Raw genomic sequence first — 6,944 nt, 5'->3', positions numbered from 1 at the left:
GCCAAGCGCAAAATGTTGCCCCCGAAGTGATGTCACAACCAGAAATGACGTCATGCCTGGGCTTTTTAAAAAATGAAAAATTGGGAGGAATCCACCTCCTCCCCCTGGCAGCTCACCACCCACTTGCTCTGCTGCCTCCATCTGCGACCTGGGGTCAAAGAAAATTTTATAGCCCCCCCTCCATAACAAAATCAAATTTAATTAATTAAGTAAATAAAAAGTTATTGGTTCCATGCTGTATCATAACTCAAAACTGACCCATGAGTGCCAGTGAGATGTTGTTAAGAAAACCCACTTTTTGTTCCATAAAGGCAGTTGTGTTTTCATTTTCTGGTTAATTGGCCATAACTTTTGATAGAATAGAGATATTCTAATGCGGCTTGTTTCATCTCATTCTGCATGAAATTATCTTTCCAATGATATATAACAGGATGGTATTATTCATACATACCGAGATTTTCACAATTTTTGTTACTGGTGTCAAGCTCAGCTTGTTGCCCCCCTAAAGCTTGATGCCCGGTGCAACTGCTACCCCCTGCACCTCCTTAGCTATGCCATTGCTTTAATAAAAACCTGGATGTATGGTCCAGCACCCAAAAGAACACTGCAATACTGAAAAGCATCTCCTGGGTCTGCGGCAACAATACTCAGGGCTGACACATGACCTCCTGGTGTGCTAAATGCTGCCTCTGCTCCTCTCACTTCCTAGATAGGAAAAGGAAGAGGAGGACAAAGCAGAACTGTAAGCATGGCAGAGAGGTGAGTGGTGGGCTAAAGTGTCTTTTCTAGCTCTCTCCTCCACACCCTCTTCTCCCCCTTCTTTTTCCCATTCAGGGAGTCTGAGGTGAAGGAGAAGCAATCTGGGTGGGTGGGACAGAGATAGGCATCCCCCATCAATCTGCTGCCTGAGGCAACCATCTCACTCAGCCTCATGTTTGGGCCAGTCCTGATTATACACTCACTCGGCTGTACATACACATGCCCGGGCTTAAGATTAAAAAAGGTCAGGTTTGCACGTGCTTGGTTTTATTGAAGACCTGCAAGGACATGCAAAGAACGTCCAATGCCAACAAGAATGTTAAATATGCGCTAAGGGGTTTCTATATATAATGTGCTGGGTGTTTGTTTTCAAACTGCGCTTTCGCTGACTTGGCATGATTTGAGATGAGGAAGCGGCCTCAAGGTGGGGATTTCCCCCCCTCTAAACGTGTTGATGCTACACACATCATATCCACTAGCTTTGAAGTGATGCCTTGGGGTGTTTTAAGGCAAAACAAACACATCCCGCTTGACTAGGCCCGCGGGAGGTTCATTTAGAAGTGAAGCAAACAGTGGAGAACCTAGAGATGGTGTTTGGATAGAATGGCACAGTTTGGGAGCTGCTGTGGATGCTCAAAGGAAGTAGTAAGAACAGAAGCAGGAACAATTGACACTAATTCTCCCTATTCTTTCTCAGATTTAGCTCCAGAGCCATAATACATGGAACATGGTAAAACACAACAAATACACATGAACTATTTAAATCCCAAATAGCAGCCACCACCAACATATTCAAATGATCATCAGCTACACAGGCACATATTAAAAAACCCAGTGATAGAAATGTTACTCAAAGGTTCCTAGCACACATTAAAAGCCTGTATAAACCACAAAGGGTATTGACTGAATGATGGGGGAGTTTGGGGAAAGGTCATTTATTAGTAGAGCATTTCAGAAGCCACATGAGGGGTTCCCACAAGGTGCTGACAAGGTTCAGCAGGGTGTGTATGTGCTTTTTGATACAGCTTTTAGGCTTTTTAACTGGTAGTTTTTAAACCACGTCCATAAGCTGCCTCAAACACAGAGAGAGGCAGAATAGAAATGTTTTGAATTTTTAAAAAAGTGCACAAGAGACCCTGCACAGTGCTGGGCAACAAGCATGTATGCAGGGCATGCCACCAATTTACATTACACACTCAGTTCACAAGCAGCCCGCGGTGCATACTGGAGAGGCAGATGTGGAAGAATTCTGCCAAGAGTACAACTGAGAGAGTTTGCAGGAGAACATCTCACCCTGAAGAACTGTAAATCAGATGTGCAGCGAAAGCACCACTGATTGCAAGCATAGAGAGGCTTTCGCTGGAAGGTAGGCCACATACAGACAAGTAAATCTGGGGACACCCACACACGGTATGCTTGCAAACAATTATCACACACCCCTGTGACCACAGGCCATACACTGGTGTGTTAAGGGCCATAGTACAAAGGCTATGCTATCATACGATTAATATGAATTATTTTTTGTTATATTATTGTGACTCACCTTGGTGGTCCCTTTTAATGGGACAGGAAGGCAGCCTAGATATTTTTTTAAAAAAATAAATGTGTAGTCTACAGCCCAATCCTATCCATTGCTCCGCCGAAGCGCGGAACCCTTTACAACAGCAGAAAGCACTTCTGCTATCATAAAATGGCTTCCAACAGAGTACATAAGGCAGCAGCACTCCTGGACTGACAGCGGATTTCCTATATATACGAAAGGGGCCTTGTTCTAAGCCAGGGTCTATTCCAGTGTTTTTCAACCAGTGAATGGTCTGCAGGTGTGCCACTGGTGTCTAGGGGAGAGTCACTTCAAAGTAGGGCCATTGGGGGATATGAGCCCCAGCTGGCAGCATGATGTGCCTTGTCAATTGTCAAGAAACGGATGGTGGGCTTTGACCATTTTAGTGCCTTGTCAGTGTGCCATGAGATGAAGAAGGTTGAAAATCGCTGGTCTATTCTGATGGACGGTAAAACAAAGCAACAGTGAGCAGACACAAAAACAACCAACAGAACTGGAAAAACTCAGAGGAAGGCTATACAAAATGGAAAAGTCTTCACTGCCAATTTAAAAGTAAGCAGTGTTGGGGCTCGTCAGGCCTCCCAAGGACATGATTTGCATAATATTTTCTACCAGAAAACGTCTGTGCTCCAAAAGAGAATACTGTAGTCCAGCAGAAGACCATCTGCCATGCCTGCAGAAGGTCTTGGCTCAATCCCTGGCTTCTACAGGTAGACCAAAGAAAGAGCCCTGCCAGAAAATCTGGACAGCGGCTGCCAAACAGTACTGACCGAGACGAATCGAGGGTCTGACGAAGCAGAAAGCAGCTACCTATGCACTTTGCGGTCTGATAAGCTGACTCCTCAAGAGAGAAGGAACAAGATATGTAGACACCACAGGTTTCTTTGATCCATGCACACAGATAAGCCAATGGTATCACCTAACAGGGTAGGAAGAACTAGCCTGTGTCACGTGCAATGGTTAACTACTACTCCTGGTCTGCTTTATCGCTCAGTGTAACCACAGATTACACATATGGGCAGTGGAGATTAAGACAGCCATAAAAGCACAAAACATTATTTCTTCATAAAAAGTGTACATGGAGAACTCCCAGGAAACCAACCTGACATCTGGTTTGAGAGACATTTAGACCAGATGCATGTCCTTTCCCTCGTGTTTTAGGATTCCCACAGAATGCATGTAAGCCTCTACAGAACTCCGCTGATAATCAGTAGTCCAGTTAGATTCAAGATATGCGCACAGATAAACAGTAACCAACCATAGATTAAAAGGCTAAGCTGGGCCAAACTATTGTGTGCACCACTTTCTGTTTATCTGGTACATTAAAAGGGTGTTGCATCATTTCTGTCCCTTTGCGCAACTTATCAGAGTTGAACAGCACTTCACATAGAGTAACACAGCCATAGATAAGGCTGAGGATTTGTGCTTGTCTTGTTTGATCTTTCATGCTAATCTGGTCCACCCTTCCTGCCCTTCCTAGCCCTCTGACTGCGTTTGCTCTGTGTAAGTCCAGATGTAAAGCATCAAAGAAGTTTTGAGTGGATTCCCATGGAAAAAAATGAAAAACATTTTATCGATTCTGTAGTCAAAACCCAAAAGTGACCGGGGGGGGGGGGGGGAGAACATCTCATGGTGATGAAAATCTCAGAAATATCACTCAAATGAGGGAGGCCTGTTTGCACTTCTTGTTCCACACAGTGAGGTAATTCACACAGCACTGTCACATTGCAACTCGTGTTAGATACAGGGTTCTGCACACTGATCAGCTGCACAAAGTGCAAAGGAGCTCACTGCATGTGGAGAAAGACAGCGCCATTCATCAGCCCATGATCAGAAATTCATGATCAACCCATTCCAAGGGGAAGCTTATGCATAAGGGCCCAGTAGCTTGTCTAAAAACCTTCCATGGCTGCTTCGATGGCTTTGGGTCATAAGCCTTTGCATGAGATAGAGAGGTCACTGAACATGAACCTCCTCTACCGTATCCTATCCTCTCTCCCGGCCCTTGTGGTATTACATTGGGCTGCTCAGATTTGCGCCAGCTACATAGCTGGTGCAGATCTGAAGAGCCCCATAAGGCAGGCTTTACCTGGTGTGATGTCCTCTTACTCCGAGTAGATCTCCAACCTCCTCCTAACTTGAGTTGGATACAATGCAGGCCATGAGACCTGGCTGTGCCAATGCAGATTGGGCTGTCAGCTACTAAGCTACATCAGCTTTCATGCACAGGATTCCTTGGGATGCACAAAGTACTGATAACACCCAAACCCATGCTTAAAAACAACTTATAAGGGTGTGCCTCTTCTCCCACAACCAAGTTGGTCACATCAACTGCAATATCTATGAACATAAGGAAAGAATCTTCTACCTTCACTATATAACTTGTGCATGAAGTCCACGTAATGAGACTACAAATGGTGGCTCCCGGTGACCTATTCGTTACCCATTCACATAGTGACAACTTTGGAGGGGAGCTTCCCTCCCATCACTCTGATGCTTTCCCACCCAAAGGAAATGGAAAGACAATCTCATGGTGAGATCCCGTATATGATGAAAACTTAAAGCTTAAAGGGCAGGAGGTCTGGTCTAGAGGGTAGAGCCTCCGTCTGCCTGAAGATAACATCCACAAGGTCACCAGTTGGAGGCCACCGGCGCTGTGCGACCTTGAAGCAGCTGGCAAGCTGAAGCCGAGCTACTTCCATCTGCTCTGAGCGTGGGAGGATGGAGGCCAGAATGTGAAGCCAGATCAGAATGAAACACCTTGAATGTAGTGGTTCTTGAAAGAAAGAACCTTCTTTCAAATTGTAAAAATCCCTATTTAATAAGGGATTTAAATAAAAGCCTGCCTATGTAAACCGCCTTGAATAAAGTCTTGAATAAAGACCAAGGAAGGTGGTATATAAATACCTGTTGTTGTTATTAATTATATTATTATTATTATTATTAAAGTCATCAAACTATTCTGTGATAATTTCCATCATCCCAAGAACAATAAGGATGTCTGATTCCAATCCACCCAGAAGTTCTCAGTAGCTACTCCATTACTGAACGTCTTTTCTCTCCAGACAGCCAGTTCCTGAGCTCCACAGTGAAACCATCTTTTCAGTCCTTGTTTGGGCACAACACTTTGAAGCCATTGTCTAGTGTTCTGCTACCATATTAATTTTATTCTCTCTCAATCCCCCGTGTGTGATTTTTATACGCAACAGCTCAACGCCCAACTCCTACTGAAAGTTAGTAGTTATCCAGCTCCCATCTGTTCCTCTGAAGTTCATTAAGCAATTATAATTTATTAGCAGGAAGCATCAAAAATAGAGTGACTCATTCAGTCAAATAACCTACCCTGAGTGTATGAAAATACTGCTAAGAGGGAGAGGACACTGATTATAATCAAGACTTTCACTTGGTCATAAAAGGTGTTATAAAACACCATTCATGCAGCTGAAATTATGTTGGTCACACTCTGTTAGGAGATTTTGAAGCAAGCTTTTTGTAGGTGAATGGGCATTGAGATAAAATATAAAGAAGGGAAAGTAAAACAAGGTTAAATGGGGGAACTTTACACATCGTTTTGGAAAACAAAACCAAGGTGAAAAATGCTTTCATATTTATTTGATCCCACTTTTAGCCACATTCATTTCTATTGCCATTTTTACCTTATACCCCCCAGAACCGCCAACTTTTTTTTGCCTTTAACAATGGCGTGGCAGGCATAAATTCCACAGCTGGAGCTCTTCTCCCAGCATGGAACTGCAGTGATAGAAAAACTGCCAAGGCTTTGCCAAACCGTAATGCTTCCACAATGATCAACTCAGGAAGCAAGACAGAGGGGGTATCCTTAAACTATCCTTGAGCAAAGTTTATCCAACTCTCCATAAACACTGCCAAAAAGAATATTTGACTGTTCTCCCGATTCTGCTGCACATGAAATGTATCAACCAGGAAGAATTTTCCATCTCTTCAACCTGAATATACAACTGAGACCAGCAGTAAACATTCTCTGCTAATTGGAGTTTCCTACTTCTGTACTGCAAAGCAACATGGGGCGTATATGTGGGGAGGGGGAATTTACAGGGAAGAAGCAGAAGATAGGAGAAGAATACTGTTACCCTACACATGCCTGATCTCATATGATCTCAGAAGCTAAGCAGGGTCAGGTCTGGTTAGTACTTGGATGGGAGACCACCTGGGAATACTGGGTGTTGTAGGCTTATACCATAGAGTCTTTCAAGACTGAAGGTTGCCAACCACTGAATCCTTCCCCTTCTGCAACTTATGACTGTTGCTAGGGTTTAAGATGTATCTGAAACCTACAAAATGTGTTCAGTTACAGTTTTATTTTCATTGACTATCCCCCAAGATCGTTCACATGATGTAATTTGTGTCATTCCCATTTGATGTGGTTTTTCCCAATCATTCAAGTGTTGCTGGAGGAAGGGAAAAAAGCACTAAAACAGCTTTGTAGAAACATCCTCTCACCAAAAGCCCTGCCATCTTTAATCATGAGACTATGATGCATTTGAGAAACCAGAATAATATTTTTTTTGGCACCAAACAATCAACCTTCTTTCAGGCTGTCTAACAATGAGCCAAGCTACAGCTTCTTCTGAGTAAGTCACAGCAG

General features: G+C 43.6%; 1 protein-coding gene across 2 annotated transcripts in view; it reads right to left on the bottom strand.

The window, feature by feature from the left end:
• Positions 1-6,944, bottom strand: part of CEMIP (cell migration inducing hyaluronidase 1) — a 152,139-nt gene that overhangs the window by 38,614 nt on the left and 106,581 nt on the right. The gene's annotated exons all lie outside the window — the stretch shown is intronic.

This window comes from Tiliqua scincoides, chromosome 8 (assembly GCF_035046505.1).
Source record: "Tiliqua scincoides isolate rTilSci1 chromosome 8, rTilSci1.hap2, whole genome shotgun sequence".
NCBI lineage: Eukaryota > Metazoa > Chordata > Lepidosauria > Squamata > Scincidae > Tiliqua > Tiliqua scincoides.
The sequence above is the reverse complement of the archived record's forward strand: the minus strand, read 5'-3'. Positions and strand labels throughout refer to the sequence as shown.